At 39.9% G+C, this 19427-nt stretch overlaps 1 protein-coding gene across 1 annotated transcript in view; it reads right to left on the bottom strand.

The window, feature by feature from the left end:
- The window catches only part of MSRA (methionine sulfoxide reductase A), a 297336-nt gene that overhangs the window by 112106 nt on the left and 165803 nt on the right, over positions 1–19427 (bottom strand). The gene's annotated exons all lie outside the window — the stretch shown is intronic.

Here is a 19427-nt window from a genome sequence, read left to right as displayed (position 1 = left end):
AGCACAATCCTTTATTTTTTATTTTTGTTTTTTTGAAAAAAAAATAGTGTTTTGATATTCCAGCATTTGGGCTCAAGCCTCTTTACAGATTCTTTTATAAACATGCCTACATCTGCCAGCTTGGACCAGGCCATCATGAGATAAACTCATTGTCTCTCTGGCTAGTTAAGACAGTAATTTATCATCTTTCAGGAAAAACTGAATAGTTCTTAAAAACTTGTAATTGACACCTAGCAAAATAACTTTAAATATTCTATTCTAAATACAATATTAAAATATGAGAAATTATGTCTAAATCATCTTGATGGTAGGAAACTGGACTTCATCAGCCATTGGGTAAGAAATGGGTAAAATAATTGAATATAAAAAATAAACTTCAAGGACTTATCTACATAAGATCAAACAAACGATTTTGAACTATTCCACATTACCCAACCCCCTGAATGCCAATGGGCTTCAAAGCACATCAAAGAGATCGGACTGAACATTACGATAGCAGATGAAGTTCAGGGATGATAAGCATGCATTACAGCACCTTAAAATATATTATTTCTAATTTCTGTTACTTTACAGGCACTATTTTTTCATTGCTTATGTGTCTACCTACTCTTGATAGTATTGAAAGACCCAGCCTCACAAAACATGAAAGAAAATTGTGTGGCCTGATCCATCATTTTAACTATTTGATAGTTAGATTGACGAGCGTTCAGACATCTCGGTTAGGATCAAATTCCGTTGTTCTGAGTGCTACAGTAGCACATATCAAGAATTTAGAAGTGCAGACATTTTTTGTTGGCATAATATCTGCATGAGTGAAAAAAATACATATCCCACTCTTCAGTTAAATCATAAGGAAATACTAAGCAAAAGTAAACTGCATGGCCAGCTCTGCCTTTTTATGGGAATGTAATAAGCTACTTGATCCCACTAGGCCAGATTTTGATTTCATTTACACCGATTTCCCCAGAATTGCCTTGGATTGCTAGCAGCACAACCAACAGCTGAATCTGATCTGTTGATGGTTTCTGAATTAGCTGTCACCAAACAAGGAAAAGCAGAGACTACGAGTAATTGAGGAGAGTTCAGTGAAAACGCCAATTCAATACTAAGAGAAATGAAACAACAACAACAAAAAAGAGATGCTAATATACATTACAGAGATATAACAGGGAAAAGTATGACAGTATTATATCAGTTAATTGGGCCACCTGAAATGAAGAAAACCAAAATGAGGCACAGAGGGTTAGCTATGAAAAGCAATTTAAAAGATAAGGTTTAAAAAGATTTAAAAGACTAGGATTAAATTTAGTCTGGAATGCAGAGGAGTAAAAGGGGACACATCTCTGATACCTGCAATGTGTCCATCATGGAAATTCTGATAAAATCAAATTGGTTCCTATCTAGAGTGCTTCAATACAACAAAAATATGCTGAGATTATATGGCAAAAATGTACAAGTTACATGTAACCTGTATCTAAAGCCATGTCATCCTGTCCACGAGGATGATGTCCAGGCAAACGACGGCCCAATTTCTCTTTCACATGAACCACCACTATTGAAGCCAAACATATCCACTCACTATCTGAAGGCAGAGTTTGACGGCAGGTTTACAGAAAGGGATTATACGTTTATAAGAATAAAGATACAAGCCACAGATAATCGGCCCGATAATAAAGTGAGATTGCCTTTCCACATTCTGGCATAAACTGATGGCCAGCTTGAATCAGGGGAGGAATTCATCACAGTCTTCACGGTTTCATAGGGGCCACCAGGGAAGATACTGGTGTTTGCCTTAGCTGAAGCCAAGGTCTGAAGTTTTGTTGTTGCTTGAGCTAAAGAAGGAGAGCACATGGAAATCACGTTTGTCCAGCTCTGGAAAGCCTACATCACGCAACTAGAAAGAGAGTAAGGAGTGGCTCCTAACTTTAACTTTTCTGTTTCTTTCTTTTAAGCTGATGCAAACCTTATGAAAGGTTCCTATCACTCAGGAGCAAATTGCATGTCTAAGACAACTAGGTTTAGATCACAAGACAGTTTTCTTAAAGAACTTGCAAACAACAGAGGCATTATCTTACCTCTCAATTGGAGCAGCAATTACGTCTTGTCAATGCTGTCTGCTCCGACTAATCCAGAAGTGCAAAGAATCAGCTTTCTTCTTTTTCTCTGAATAAGGAAATAACAGTGCTACTCTGAGAACTACAGCCTGACCTCAAGAAAAAATTCCTCAGATGTGTGGTGAACGGACGGCTAGAACCAACGCATATTTAAAATCAAGATTCATCCTCAGAGGAAAAGCGAGGAGGTAATGCCTGCTGGGCCTATTAGATTCACCTCTAATTTTTCCTCAAAGCCTTTCTACAATCTAGTGGATTTTCTTTCAGAACATGATGTGACTGTTCCTCCTATGGACAATCTTAGTCATTTGTGATGAGCACACCTACTTCTCAATAATTTTAATGGAAATTGGACCGATCAGCTGGGGCCACATGAGCAAATAGATTGGTAAAAGGCTTCATGTGGGACAGATTAACCATAAAAAGCACAGAGAGAACATGGTAGCAGGGGACAGAGGAGGGAAAAAAAAGAACAATCTCCCTGAAGTTGCAACATACCTTAACGTGAGGAATCAAAAGATGCCCCGAGGTTGCCCTAAGTCATATGCAGAAACTATCAGCTCCTCTGTGCTGGACATGACTCTGCTGCAGCAGATAAAAGGAAGCTGAAGCTGGGCTCTCCCTATTTATCTTCTTAAGTCACTTTTTGCATCAAGCATAAGCTCGACTCTGAAGACAGAAACATCATGTCTGGGTTTGGGTTTCAGACATTTGGGACACTACAGCACCAAAAAACAGCAGGCATCCAACAACAAACCACTGCTCTTGATTTCTTCAAATGGGCAGAAAATAATCAAAGAGAAACAATAAACCCATTTGCCCTTGAAAAAGCTGCATGTCTGTTTTAACGAGAAATTTAACAGGCTAACACTGAACAGCTGATCAGTGATGGAGTCTGTTCTTTCAGGAATATTTAGCTCTTCACCTCAGTACCTCTTTCAGACTTTCTCACTAAAGGCCCATTTACGCTAAGTCGGAAGGTCGTAGTATCCTCAGCTCACCTACTGCTTTTAATTAGCTGATTTATAATATTCAACAGCAAAAGCATGCTTCACTTTAACTTCCAAGAAGTTTTAACAAGTATGAATACTTTTAGAAGCCTTCCCCCAAAAAGCTCCAAGTTTGAATCATGTTTTTCAAAATAATTTATCGAATCTCTAAATGTAATTTAATTTGCCGTTAAATGTGCAAATAAAAATCCTCTATTTATAGCTGCCGTTATCGGATTTCCAGTTATGGTGCTCAGTTCTCCTTCAACTTCTGAGTGAGCTTAGCCATAGAAGAACCTAGCTGCAGATGATAAGACTTTATTACACCGTGGCAGAGGGCTGTGTGCCAGCGGCAGATTGTCTGTTTATCCTATATCCATTTCCCACTTAGAAAACATAGCCACTCTCAGAGGATTAGCCACAGTGAGCTCTTTCAGTGGGGATTCAAACTGGCAAAAACGTTCCCATAAAGAGCAATGGAAAAAGACATCTGAGCGACACCTCTGGGCTTCTTTTCAATTTTTTTCTTCCTAATAGTGTTTAGAGTCTCACCTACTTAATCGTCTCCCAGGTGAGTGCCCAAGCCAACGGATTATAGAGGCGTACTCATTCTTTTCAACTTGCTGGATCCAGTAAGCATTTAATTATTTCCTGCAAAGTGGATCAACTTCAAAAGGATGGCTTGAGAGCACCTCACCTGCGAATACCCACTCACCCAGCACTTAGGGCACCGTTGCATGAAATGGGGGCTTCATCTCCAGCTAGTCCAGTCCTGGGTGAATACATTATAAAATCCGAGGAATGACAAAACTATGCATTCCTGCCCCACTTCTTTAACAGAAAAGGACTTGCCTCTCTTTACCCACTGAAATAAAGGGCCTAACTCCAGGAGATACTCTACAGGGCTCCAAGTCTTGTAAAGAAGGAGGCACCAAAGCTTGTGAAAGGAATAAATTAATAGGCTCTTTCCACAGAAGGTTTTTAAATGGTTTCCTTAACAGCAAGCCTCAATGTGCTACCTGTTTGCAATCTCATTTTGAAGCATTCATCTCTTCCCACGTGCGACACAGGTAACGTAGGAACCCAACTGAGAGCTGCCGAGTCCACTGTGGCTGCGGCCGTACCGATAAATCACAGCGCCAGGGCACAGGCACCAGGACGTGATCGTCCACACTGTTCATTGCCAGCGTGATGCTGGCCTGGGTCAACCAGCACTGAGCCGCGCAATTCCCAGGCTCAGCGCTGGCCAGGAAAAACTCCCAACGGGCAGTATGGACAAGCCACCCAGTTTTGGAGGTTGAGATTTAGAAATACGGCGGTGGTCAGACCATGCCCATCAGGCTCCTCTAGAGTATAGACAGAGCCAGCACGGCCTGAGAGCTTCAGCTTCTCAGTGGTTCCAGCCCAACACTACTGCATAAAACACCGAAGCCAAGAGCCGGTCCCTCAGCTTCTACTTTTGTGCATATTCCTTCCCTTTTCCTTGGCACAATGCACTTTTTTTCATAACAGTCTCTCTCATACATTTTCTGACATAAATGTAAATGTCTAAATATAATTGGAAGGAATGGGTGACAGGTCCTCAGCTGATACAGATTTCAGAGCTTATTGATTTTGGAGCAAAAACAATTTGTGCTAGCTAAAGCTTAGGCCCTAGTGAATATGCAAAGTATTACATGAAAAAGTAGGAAGTCTTTTGAGCATCTGTTCCTCCAAACTAGCCTGGGAATTTTTATTATGCTGTAGCTATCAATAATAAAATTTCCATTTTCTCCCTAAAATAGCAACATGTTAAATAAGCAAAAATTGAGAACCCATGTTTCAACAATCTACTTAACTTCTACTTTGCTACCTTCAAAGTAATGGAGGTGAAAAGGATGGAAATAATCACAGATTGATAGATTTTTAAGGGGAGAAGGGCCTGTAATAGTAATTTCATTTGACCTCCTGCCTAACACAGATGAGAGAATTTCACTGGAGCAGGCTCGTATTTTGTACTTAGAAAAGCAATAGTTCTTGACTCAAAGAATCCAAACGGACAGAAAATCCCCCAAAATTCAAGGTAACCTTATCAAGTGGTTAATACCTCTCACTTAATAAAAAACAAACAATAAAAAACAAAGACAACGGGCATTTTACTTACTTGAGTTTATGTATTTAAATATCTTTTTGTGCAGACAGATACCATAAAGTCATCCCTTAGCTCTTTTCTGAGCATTTTTAACGGATCGATCTTTCTAATTAATCCCCCTGTCGGACACTGACTCCTTTTTTGGACTCTTTTAGAACACGGGACTGTCCTGGTTCAGATCCACGGCCTCTCTCTAGCTGAGTATCTGTCTCCGGCTGCAGCCACAAGCAGATGCCCAGGGAAGGGTTAAAAAAGCATATGTGATATATCTCCAGACTACTCTCCCAGCCTATATTTTCAGCTCGGAGAATTTCCTGAGCCTGAAATGGTCTACCTGCCCTCAATATATCTTTTTTGCACATATTTGTCCGATCCGCCCTTGAACCCATGGAAAGTTTTGCATCCGTCTTTGGCAAAGAGTACCCTACGTATTCTCCTATTTATTCTTCCCTCTGTATTCCCTATATATTCTCTTCCCACCACTGATGACTTTCTGACCCCTTCCCAGTTTTTTGGGGTGCTTCTTCCCACTATTTGGAAGAAAACTGGAAAATGTATCAGGTATACAATGGTCCTAACACGTTCCTGCTATTTTTTTACCTTCTTTGCATTTCCCATAACTCCGGTGACTTTGTCACTGTTGAACTAGAGGACACGCTTGGCTCAGTATCCATGATGGATTTCTGATTCGCTGCTTTACAGAATTTAACACTTTACCTTCTCAGTGTGATCCATGTTCTTTTATACAGCTGTGTTAAAATATAAGTAAATCTTATACAGCAAGAAAACAAGCGTATCACTGTGGGCCAATCCTGCAGCTGGGAATCTTAATAGAATTTTGCTTAAATTCTAAGAATTTCTGCCTGAAAAAGGACCACGGGAAATCATGCCTGGTTCTAGTGCCTACAGAACATAACACAGCTACAACACTGTGCATACATCTAAGAAGAGAAATTTTTAGAAGTGTATTATTGGTTTAAGTAGAGGTCATAAGAATTACACAGGAGATGAAAATTTTAAAAGTATTTATATGGCTCATAAAACAACAAATCTGCTAGAAAACGCATTTCTGGTGACTATCACAGTTACTTTTTTTTTTTACCATTCTGAGGTTAAAAGGTCACAGTGAAAATTGGGGTACACAACGTTGGTCACTGATAATTTTTTCAGACTAATGCTGCCATATTTTTCAGTAAAACTAGTTGAATGGCTTGAAGATAAAGAAGATTATTTATCAGTTTGAACAAAGAATATTGCTTTTTTTCTAAAAATTTGCACAACATGACAACTAATTAATTTTTTCCCTATTTGCAGGTATATATGGTACAGCTATATGGTATGGCTGTACAGTTGATATGGTACAGCTATAAAAAGTTCTTACTTTCCTTTACTAAATTCCTATGTGTTCTTTGGCAGTAATTTTTCTTTGATAGTAAGCTACCAAACAGAATTTTTCGAGACAGACTATTACTACTGCTATTTTGTCTATTTTTATTCTTAAAATAGCTGTATGTCGAAGAACTCATAGAAGGAACAAAGAAATTATACAGCCTATAGGACAAAAGGAGAGAACGAATCTTTGCTATCTTTCTCACTGCCCTTACAGGCTACGTCTTCACTGGGTGAGAAGCGCTGCCCAGTAGGAGGGGGGTTTATAAAATGAAGGAGTCAATCCCGGGAACCCCGTGTCCACACTGCCAACATTTCAGAAGCGGCTGCTTTGGACCCGCTCTGCTCCGGTCCTGTGGACTGAACACCGTTCCCAGTTGGACTGCATTAAGTACTGGAGAGTTTTCCGCTGATTTAATTCCGTTCAAAAGGAATTTCAGCTTCAAAAACCGTTTCAGTGATTTGTTGCAGATGTCAGCAGACAGCTTCTTTACCCTTTGTACTGGGAGAAATCTCTGTGCGCTACAGAAATTGCTTCGGCTGTGATACGCAATACGGGATGTCGCTGTTTTGAGTTGTGTTGCTTTGTCGGCCAGGACGGAGCAGAGATCACAGACCTGGATGAGCCACATCACCTAAAGGATTAGTCTGACATTGGCCCTGGACAATACAAAAGAACATCTCATATGACATTCAACTGCAGAAAAAATGTTGAAGATAGGCATATAATTAATGCCAGTCAGCATGGTTCTATGGAATATAGGTCTTGTCAGCCAAACTCGATTTCATTCTCTGATGAAATTACAAGTCTAGTTGTAATAAATGCAGAATGTAATAGCATGGATGTAATAGACTTAGACTTTMTTAATGCATTTGACTTATTGCTGCATGACAGTCTGATTAAAAAATTAGCACTATACAATATCAATAGTGCACATGTTAAATGGATTAAGAATTGTCTAAATGACAGTTCTAAAAAAATTGTCTAAGGGGAACAAGCATTGAATGGCAGCATTTTTATCTGCGTTCTGCAGGGACTGGTACAACGCCTGTTACTGTTAAAGTCTTTCATCAATAATTTTAAAGAAATATAAAGTCTCAACTTTTAAAATCTGTGGATAACTCAGATGAGAAGGCTGACAGGACGGTCTTATAAAGTGAGTACTTGCTGTGCTGGGCTCATTCAAACAAAAATGTATTAAAATAAGGTTTTACATATGACTGTACATAAGGGAACAAGGGACACACACCATACCTACAAGTGGGGAACTACCTTGGAGGAAAGTGTAAGGGTGGCAGTAGACCAGCAACCAAATATGGAATCCCTTTGCGATATCGCAATAGAAAAGGAACAGTGCCTGCATTGGGATGCCTAAGTGAAAGAGGAGTGGGTAAGGACAGCACTGGTGAGATCAATCCTAGCATTAAGTAGAGCCACAAAGCTAAGTCAAGGGCCTCAAAAATAATTTCAGCGAGAGCCATGAAGAGCATGATGTATTTAGCCTTTCAAAAAGAAAATCCAGAGGTGATTTAATTAAAGGATATAAGCATCTTCTCAGGAAGAGATGACTAAGCGCAAAAGGGGTCTTTGAACTAGCAATGAAAAGGTATCTCAAGAGTCAGTGGTAGGAGCTGAAACCAGGGAAATTCAAATGGAAAAGGCAGCATGTATTTTTAATTCTGAAGACAGTTATCTGCTAGAAAACACTACATTGCTCTGTTACACTGTTGGACCATTCAATGCTCCTATCGACCGATGTTCCTATGAACCAAGAAGGAAAGTGGTAGAGTCTCCATCTCCTGATGTTTTGAAATTAAATCAGATTTCCTTCTGGGAGAAATGCTTCAGACAAATATCACTTAAACGTTAATGAAAAAGTTATAGGGCTTAATACAATAGCAACTGGCTGAAACGTAATGACCTATGATATAAAAGATGTCAAATTAAATAAGGGTGTGAGTCCTCACCAACCTTATATGCTGTGAATGTACGAGTGGATCGCCCCTCTTTTTTCCTTTGTTCACTTAGCTTTAACAAAGCCTTTCTATCCCAAATATTATTATCCTCACAAAGAGTTGGGGCTTTGGCATTATCTTCTTCATCACTGTTGGTGAAGTAACCTGTAACCTAATTACCAATTTCTATATCATCTTTATATAGGTGATTTAACATCTTTCAGCTACAATGTTGAGAGAGAGAGATAACATATTTGTACTTTTGCAAACTTCTCACTTAAAAGCCCAAATTTAACCCTAAATTTAAACAGCAAATGAAGTGAGGGACTGGGCCTTTAGATATCAATCAGTTATATTTACTGCCAAACTGGTTATACTGGGCACCATGGAAATGTGGTGCCAGGCTTGTGAGCATCTAGCCTAGGCTATGCGGATATAGAACAAAAAAAGCAAATATGCAATTTTTAGAGTGAGAAATGCTCGCTTTAGATTAGGATATGTTAATTACAAAGTTAATTTATAAAATGAAGGATTAAATATGGAAGAAGTAATGGGAATCACAGAACCTCAGCCTTGTAACCAACAGCAATCTAGTATTAATGACAGTATCTCACATTGCTCTTGAGCCAAGAGTTAAGGCATAACTGGTTTATACTGTATGCTTGCTGTAAAAACAGCATGATAAAATAACCATTGCTCTAACAAAAACTTTAAATTCTGCTCCTGGAAACAAAAACACATTTCATAGCATTTCAAATACTGAAAAAATGCAATGTATTTCATGAAAAGCAGTTTGGAGAGTGACAAGAGATGAAAAAAGGTCAAAAATATGGCCATATGAACTCACAATGATGCAATGAAGATACTGCACTGAAGACAGGTGGTTTTGAAAAATGTCCCTGAATTTCTTCAAAAGGTATATGCTGAATGTGTCACGTTCCTGGCTGGAACTGCAACACTTAATAACATAAAGCAGTACAAATCATTCAATTTTCTTTCTCAGTCTAGGATCCAAGCCGTGGAAGACTACAACAAAATACAGAACCCATCATTTTTCACTCCAAATATGGTTATTTCCATCTCCTCAAAGAAAGCACAAGAAAATCTACTGCTTGTTCTTAAGCCTTCATAACAGCACAGTAACAGCACAAAATACAGTTTTGATTTAACTGTATATTAACACTGTAGCTTTTGTTTATGTTTATAAGAGCAGCTAAAACCCACAACACATTTATTGCATTTTCTCAACTCATTCTATGTTGAAGATAATACACTAATTTTCTTTGATTTCATCACCTTCTACTCTGGCATTCTTCAAAGCTGCTGCATTCCACGTGTGTATCGCTCTACCCTGTATTAGATAATAAACTTATCAGTAATACAGAAAAAAATCAAAATAAGGGGAAGAAGACTTCTGTGTTTTTAAAACAGACTCTCCTTAGGAAAAAGTCTGTCTAATGCCTGTGATGATCCTGATAACAGTAGAGAAGCACCACTAAGAGAAATTGTATATTAGTAATAGGTATATAGGTCATTCTTGAACAAGAGAAAAGGAAGTATGGAAAAAGAAGAGAACTGGGACCAAACACAGCAGTGTAAGACTTCAGGGCATCCAACTTGAGCCTAGTGCCCTTTGCTTAGTGGACAGGACCTGTACTGAACTGCAGCTACTGGACCCCAACTAAAACTTTGGCCATCTATGAAAGCACAAAATTCACTATGCCAATGTTTTTAATTCCACTCTGCTTTATTCCACTTCTGATATCCTTGATTTCCGCTGTCACACAGTTATGAATTTAGCAGCTGAGAAGATTGCTTCACTGCAAAGCACCTTTGAAAAATTAAATTAATGAAAAATGTTGACATTTTTTATCATAATAGATAAACACGGTGAAGAAAGATCTGCCCAGGAAATATATCCTGTTATCCACGCATATGAAAAACTTAGAGGATAAAAGATTAGTACTACATCACAGTTGCACCATGCCTTTGTCTTAAAGACTTCAAAGTCCTTTCCAGATTTGGATTCAACTACCCACATTTTGCAGAGCGTAATCCACTGTTACATTGCATTCTTCAGAATTAATTTTCCAGATATGCAACATAATTTCTCTAAATATGATAAGCCCTGTGCTGACAGCATTTTTATTCTTTGAAAGCCCAAATGCACAGCCTTACCTAGTATTAATAATTAATATGGTGCAAAGCCAAACAATACTACTACACTTAGATAATAAAAAAGTAGTTATGTTACGATATGTGGAATATATATGGTGATGCAGTTTTGATTTCAGGTAAGTAATTTCATACGGTAATAATTTGGCTATATTACCTATTATTTCCAGAACAAATATCTTTTCTAACACGCTCAATACATAGGATGGCATCTTGAACTACATGAAATTAAGGGACTAGTTCAGTTGTGCCACGAAGRCATCTAGTCTCATTTGTGAGGACTTAGGACAAATCACCTGGACTCCAGCTACTGCTCCAGAAGAAGATGGGTCTCCTACAGGCCCTGTGACAATCTGTCAGCCCTATGTGGATGTCTCAGATACCTTATAGCATCTAAATGACTATCTGTTTAAGCAACTAAATTGTTCCTTTAATCTCTGTTTATTTTAATGTAAAATCCACAGGCATAAACTGCAGTCATCTGGCTCAGTTTTGGTCTAACTATAGATCTCCAAGGTCACTTTGAGCAAGGATCCTAATACTTCCCTCAGGATTTCATATGTAAGATAGGGCATGTATACCGTCAAGTTGTCTCCCGATGCAATCCATCGCTGTGTGAGAGGTGGGAGACTGTGATGATTTCGGAGATGGAGCTATGCATAATGATGGAATTTTGATTGAATTATAAATATGCTACCTCAGTTACTGTCCTGGTGGATGTGAACTCAAGACAATAGCTTTAGGACTTGTGTCACGCCCTTCTCACAAAAGACGATGTAAAGTCATAATACAAACAGCTTCCAAAATGAAATACTCTGGGACAACAAGATGACTGCAAAACGCAGGAAGATGGCCCTTGGATGGCATTGAAATTTTCCTGAAAGAATAATGAATAAACCAAACGCTGATATAATCACTTAAAGACTCTGACAGACAGAGAGAGAAGCAGAGGACAAGTCTTTGAGGAGGGGGAACTTTCTGCCTGCTGAATCAGCTGGGGATAGAGGAAGCTGACTGCAGAGATCAAAGACTGATTGAACAGTCATTTCTCAAAGCAATCTGTCCTAGCAGTGCAGAGTGGCTGCAAGAACCTCAAAAACCTACTCAGTCCTAAAGCAAGTTCACAAAATGAGGCCATTATTTCCCGCTTGAATTTTAATTTGCCGGAATATTTCTTGTATGTCTCTTGTAGCTCCTAAAACAAAAAAAAAAGATTGTGTTTAAAGAAGACAAAGGGTGAAAGTGTTCAAAGGCCTGAGTATYGCTGTCTCATGAAAAGTTTTACTTGCGTGCTTCAAGTATCACTTGTTTCTGAAAATGCAAATGGAAACCAAGAATACCCTGTTGGTTGGGAAAGGGGATGATTTCCAGAACAACTGGGAGCAGTCCTGGGAGTAAGGAGATAATAAAGGCCCAAGTCTACAAAAGGGTCTTAATGGAAGATTTGCCCACAAGCATTAGGAAGAGCATTGCCAGCAGGTCAAGAGAGGGGATCCTCCTCCTCTACTCMACCATGGTGAGGCCACATTTGGAGGACTGTGTCCAGTGCTGGGGTTCCCAGTACAAAAGAAACATGTAGCTACTGGAGARAGTCCAGTGAAGGGCTACTAAGATGATGAAGGCACTGGAGCCTCTGGTCATAGGAGGAAAGGCTGAGAGAGCTGGGACTCTTCAGCCTGCAGAAGAGAAGGCTGAGGGGGGATCTTATCAATATATCACAGAATCACAGAAKGGTTGAGGTTGGAAGGGACCTCTGGAGATCATCTAGTCCAACCCCCTGATCAAGCAGAGTCACCTAGAGCACGTTGCACAGGATTGCGTCCAGGCGGGTTTTGAATACCTCCAGAGAAGGAGACTCCACCACCTCTCTGGGCAACCTGTTCCAGTGCTCWGTCACCCTCACAGTGAASAAGTTTTTCCTCATGTTCAGMTGSAASTGWCTGTGTTTCAGTTTGTGCCCGTTGCCTCGCATCTTCTCGCTGGGCACCACTGAAAAGAGTCTGGTCCCATCCTCTCGACACCCTCCCTTCAGATACTTGTACACGTTGATAAGATCTCCTCTCAGCCTTCTCTTCTCCAGGCTAAACAGGCCCAGCTCTCTCAGCCTTTCCTCATAAGAGAGATGCTCCCGTCCCCTGATCATCTTTGTAGCCCTTCGCTGGACTTGCTCCAGTAGTGCCACATCCCCACAAGGGCACATTGCTGCCTCATGCTTAACTTGGTGTCCACCAGCACTCCCAGGTCCTTCTCCGCAGAGCTGCTTTCCAGCGGGTCAACCCCCAACCTGTACTGGTGCATGGGGTTATTCCTCCCYAGGTGCAGGACCTTGCACCTTGCAGATATATAAATATCTGAAGGGAGGGTGTAAGGAGGATGGGGCCAGACTCTTCTCAGTGGCACCCAGTAACAGGACGCGAGGCAACGGACACAAACTGAAACACAGGAAGCTCCGTCTGAACATGAGGAAAAACTTCTTCACTGTGAGGGTGACTGAGCACTGGCACAGGTTGCCCAGAGAGGTGGTGGAGTCTGCTTCCTTGGAGATCACAGAATCACAGAATCACAGAATCGCTGAGGTTGGAAGGGACCTCTGGAGATCATCTAGTCCAACCCCCCTGMTCAAGCAGGGTCACCTAGAGCACATTGCACASGATYRCRTCCAGGCGYGTTTTGAATATCTCCAGAGAAGGAGACTCCACCACCTCTCGGGGCAACCTGTTCCAGTGCTCTGTCACCCTCACAGTGAAAAAGTTTTTCCTCATGTTCAGATGGAAGTGTCTGTGTTTCAGTTTGTGCCCATTGCCTCGCGTCCTGTCGCTSGGCACCACTGAAAAGAGTCTGGYCCCATCCTCTCGACACCCTCCCTTCAGATACTTGTACACGTGATGTTCAAAAGTCGTCTGGAGAGGGTCCTGGGCAACGTGCTCTAGGTGATCCTGCTTGAGCAGTGGGTTGGACAAGATGATCTTTAAAGGTCCCTTCCAACCTCGAGCATTTTGTGATTCTGGGAATGTCTGTAATATCATAGTAGAGTTATGAGACACATCACAGAATTTCCTTAAGTAAATGGGCATAATGGAAAGAAAAGAATAACAGAAATTTAATGAATATGTGATGAATTGAGAACAAGTTTGAACAGGGACAGATGGAGGTAAACATAATGCCTAGAGACATCTATTTATAGCAATCTCAAAAGTAAGGAGTTCGAAAACAGTAAATAGTCTGGGAGATAAAGAAGAAAAGAGAATAAGATGCTCTAATACCTGTGCTTTCCAGCTAGAATAACAAAAAATGTAGCTTTATTCTTTTCTCTGTAGAATGATTTCAGTAAGAGGTTACTACTTCGAGGAGATGTCTGAGTACAAGGTTAGATTTCTGAAATATGCCAGTTCTCACTCTTTGTGATTCTAAAMAACAACATAGGCCTTAGAATAAAACTGTACACAAACAATTAATATCTGAGAATTGTAGGCTGAAATCCAGCAAGAAGATAAATCGCTATACTTGTAGAGTGAAAGCTTCTTTTTATTATCAAACTTTTATTAAACCAATCTGACACCTATATGATACACACAAATATGATTAGGAGCATGATTTCACAAAAAACAAATATGCGAAAAGCAGTATAGGCAAAGCGGATTCACAAGAGACTTCTCAAAGACATCAGACTGAACAGAGACAGCGACAGAACGGAGAAGGGCATGATGATAGGCAGCCATTCAGAAGGCCTCCAGAGAAAAGATTACCGGGACAAAAATTCAGAATCAATTCATGCTAGCCAAAGGCTTTAGACAAGCATTTTTATGTACACCAAAATTAATAAAAGAATTTTAGAAAGAAGGTTCTGAAAATGGCCAAGCAACCTGCTTTCTGAGAAAGTCTTTAGCAGAAATAAACTGTGTAAGTSGATAAGAGCCTAAAAAGACAAAATGTTGATAATTTATATATCTGGAAAACAGCTAAGGAAATGCTTTGAAAAAATGAGTAAATAGGCATTGGGTTTAGCTGATATGCATCACAGAAAGCTCCATAATTACAAAACTCCATGTTATGATGGAGCTGCCATAGAGAACTGATGAAAGACCACTGACTGGGCACAAAGACAAATCAGGACATCTTTCAAAATGAAAGCAGCCACGACAGAGGGACTGCAGGGAAGTATCTCAAGGATCAGTTATTTCATTTTCCATCTGAACATGAGGAAAAACTTCTTCACTGTGAGGGTGACAGAGCACTGGMACAGGTTGCCCAGAGAGGTGGTGGAGTCTCCTTCTCTGGAGATATTCAAAACCCGCCTGGACGTGATCGTGTGCAACGTGCTCTAGGTGACCCTGCTTGATCAGGGGGGTTGGACTAGATGATCTCCAGAGGTCCCTTCCAACCTCAACCCTTCTGTGATTCTGTGATTTCCACTGGATTAACAAAAATATACCTTCCCTTTAAGAGCTTTTGAAATCCTACTATTCTGAATGTAAACTATAACTATTGCCCTTCTTCAAGTGACATTCTTGAAGGATTATTGAGGGAGGGAGCTAAAAATTGCCTAATGTAAATATTAAAAATTGCAGTAAGGTCAGAGACAGCTAAATAACACGTACAGTCTTTATTGGGTGGTAAAACTGTCTCAGAAGAGTGAGAAAGGGGAATTAAAATCAGAAAAGGTGGAAAATTTGGTTGGCTGGTGGGTGAAAAGAGATTTAAAGAAGTTAAAAGGATGACAGTCACAAGAGTTTGAAAGCAGAAGACTGAACTGGAAGAGAATAGGTAAGGGAGAGCAATGAGGCAAGGATGGGAAAAGGATGATCCAGCCCAAAGATCTATGTTCAGTGAGGCTGGAAGGAAGACTTCTAGTTACAAATGCATTTTGCTCCAAGGCTTCTTGGGTTTTGACTACTTCAGCTCCAGAGCATCTCTGCACTAACAGACTTCTGCTGGTATATCTATGTTGCCAGGCCAAACAAGTGTCCTTGTGGAGATGTAGCACATCCCATGAGAGAGTGCTTTTCCTCCTGCTCCTCACACAGCAGTAGCCACAGTGAGAAAAGCACCCTCCTGTCCACCTAAATGCTGAGCAATGAGTGATCTTTTCATGTTCCTAATCTACATCACAACGCCAGAAAAACCACAGAGTGCTTAAAACTGCAGAGAGCTCACTGAAAACAGTTTAGCGACTGCGCAACACTCGTTAATCAAGGAACTTCCAAAGAAACTGCTTATGAAGAATTGAAACCGTAGAGATCTTGTACTTGGTCTGATCTTGGACATCACAAATGATTTTAATCGGAAATGATGTCTTATCCTACAACCTGCTAATCAGGAGATTGTGAAGACATAAGTCAGCATCTGTTCTGGTGTTACCACCAGCAAGCTCAAGGCAATTTGCCCACCATGAGGAAACCACAGATTGCTCTCCATTAACTGTAGAAGGTGTTGAAGCACACTCAGGACAATATTTTCTTTTTTATCACTTGAAGATAAAGGTAACCAGAGTCACTGGCAAGGAGTTCCTTGCAATCACAGCTCCTCCTGGGGACCCTGCAGAGTACACAGTAGAGCAAAGGATTGTCTTTCTGCTAGAAAGCAACATCTGCTCCCCTTTGTTGCCTTACTTAGGTATAATTATGACAGCTGGATATTACAGTGCAAATTATAGCTGTGCACTTGCACAGCACTGTGCAAGGAGCTGTGCAAATACAGAATAAGAGACAGCCCTGTCCCTCACTAAAACTGCTGGAAATACTTAACAATTCCTGGATCCCAAGTTTAGCTCCCAATCCTCCTCTTCAATGTCCCTCCAGTGAAAAGAGGCAGCTTGCTCCATGACTAGTACCATCTAATGCCATATCAAGATATTAGAATATGTCCTGATTACTATAAGTGGAATTCTTCTTTCCTAGAAGCTCATCCAGAGCATCACACACCATGTGGCAATGACAAACACCTTCTTAAGAATGCAGTGAAGAACATGCTTCCTTGTGTCATAGGTTTCAGAAAGACCATTAACCACTGGAAAGTGATCAAACACCAGCTAATATATTTCTACAGCTGCATGACCCATATTCAAGCTCAAGGTTAAAAAATAAAGGTAAGTAGATCAATCATTAACCTTTAATAAATCTTTACAGATATTTAACTTTTTGTGGCAAACCTGTTAGACATTAATTCTCACCCCAATTTTAATGAATGGCTGTGCCAATGTTTAACCTCAAGAAGCCACATAAAATGAATTATTACTGATGATTAATTATGCTGTAAAAGACCAAAAAGAGCAACTTTTTTTCAGCTGCTGAGGAAATTAATTACAATTGACTCCAGTAATAGTCTACTGTTAATACTGCTACTTACACTCAACAAAAAATATTTTTGCCATTTTTTTAAAATGTAAATGTTGCACTTTACATTAGTCCAGTGAAAGCATTTACCTCCTGCTTGGACCTAATGAACATTCATTGTATTTGACTATCCATTATTTCTACTCAACCATTCACAAATGAAGAGTTTTAAATTAGAGGTCACTTGCATCCTTTCTAAAATTCCCATTTAAATGGGAACATTTAAGAAAGGAAAAGAAAGGATTTTAATTCAAGTGAAACCAGTATTCCCTGATATTAATTTGTCCAAAAATGAAGCACCCAATTTGGATTCCCAAAATTACTTAGAAGACAATGCAAAAAAAAGCAATTGTTAATATCTATTAAAACGCAAAACCCAGGGAAGTTGTATATTCAAATGATGTGAATCGCTGTGCTTGCATTTATGTTTATTGTACAATACCTACTACTGTGAGAGCTATTTAAATTTAATAACATCAAATCTGGCAAAACGAGGGGCACAAACTTCTTTCTTACAGATACCATTCCTTGGAGTAATTTTTTTTTCCCTCATATTGGGAGGGTCTTTTCAGTGTTGCTAAGAGAAGCATAGGAACATCCTGTTGCTGAAAACTGAGGTTAGATAAACTCAACCAGAAATAAAATGCAATTTCCTAGCAGTGAAGAATACATCCCTGACATTATTTATCTTTTTAAGATATTTTTAATCCAAGCTTCGGCAATGAATTTGATGGTCTGTAGATGCAGGAGGTCAGTGTGGATGGTCATGGAGATAATCCACAATATCTGAATTTATGAATCTATGGCTCTAGCCCATCTTTCCTTTCTTTCATGAGCTTTATGGACAACACTGTTTTTTTTAATGCTCAACACAGCACTTTGCAGCTCTCATTAAAACAATGACTGTAGTCAAATCTTACGCTTTGGAGCTTCAACTGCTCAGAAAGTAATCTCCCCCCATCTCCCTTTACATAAATAGCCAGATGTATTTTGGCTAGTTTGTCTTTGTTTCACTTTTGCCTTCCCCTGAAGCACAGATGCCCCTGTAACAAGGAAAAGTACCCCTGGGCATGATAGCCCAGCACTCCGTGTCTGGCTTACGTTTTCCACATTCCAGTCATGGAATTGGGAAGAGATATTTCCCCACGGCAGTTGGATGATGAGTCTCTTCATCTCCCACTTTTTCTGTAAAAAAGAGAATGGCTCTTCTCTGGGATCATTTAAAATTATTTGGGCAAGTCTTCTCCACTACAGAGGCCTTCTGTGTTGAGTGCACTTTTCCCTTGCCTGCTTCTTGTGTATGGCACACAGTTTTATATAGTTATCTGAGCTTCGCAGTGCATATATGGGTGAAATGTAAAAGTGTGCGATAGGCTAAAGATTAAGATTAGGACATTTCCTGGCGCCTTTAACCATTAACTGCATGAAACTGTAATTACATATAAGCTAGCACTGACATTTGTATTTTGTTTTGTTTTCCGCAAAAGAGGCCAGATCCATGGCCTCCAGATTAAGGATGATGAGAAACTACGAGGGTCCACAGGGAGTTACCAAGATGGCTAGGAGCCTACAGCAAATGACCTACAAGAAGCTGAGGGAGTTAGGCTTGGGAGCTGTTTAGGCTGACAGAGAGGGGTAATCTAATAGCAACCTAAATTATTTGACGGGAAGTTACAAAGCCTCTATGTCCAAGGTCTTCTCAGCAGTGGTAGACAGTATAACGATGTGTAATGGCCATAACCTTTGGCTTGGGAGGTTTAAGTTGGATATTAGGAAAACCTTTGTCACTAGGACAGTGCTGCACTAGAGCCTGTCACCCTGGGAGACCATGGAATCTCCATCCTTGGAGTTTTTCAAGACTCAGCTAGACGAAGCCACAGCTGTGCTGGAGAAAGTCCTGCGTCAGATGAGAGGTTGGACTAGAGACCTCCAGATATCCCTTCCAACCAGTACTTCTATGATTCTATACTTTGGTACAAATGATGGTATTAAATTAGCAGCTAGTTATTTCCATTCTCCATTTTTACATCTGTATTTGAAGGCATATTTCAGAGGAGATACTATAGTTCAAACATACAAAGGAACTTCGGCATCTTAGGTTGATTTAGCAGGATTTAAGACTATGCCTATACTTCTATTATTTTATTTAATTTATTATTTAATTATTCATTTAAATGAAATAGTGCCAGGGAACATTCCCAGGTACTGGAATTAGATCTTCCAAACTGTGAATTATTAGAATGGTCATCTCTATGATATTGCCAGCTAGTGCTCTCTGAAACAATTCACAAAAATGTTTTGGAGGCAAGCGCAGGTCAGGGAGCATTTCCAATAGATAGGC

The sequence above is a fragment of the Apteryx rowi genome, unplaced genomic scaffold (genome assembly GCF_003343035.1).
Source record: "Apteryx rowi isolate R43461 unplaced genomic scaffold, aptRow1 scaffold_528, whole genome shotgun sequence".
Classification (NCBI taxonomy): Eukaryota; Metazoa; Chordata; class Aves; order Apterygiformes; family Apterygidae; genus Apteryx; species Apteryx rowi.
Note: the sequence above shows the minus strand (reverse complement) of the source record. Positions and strands in the feature narration are given on the sequence as shown.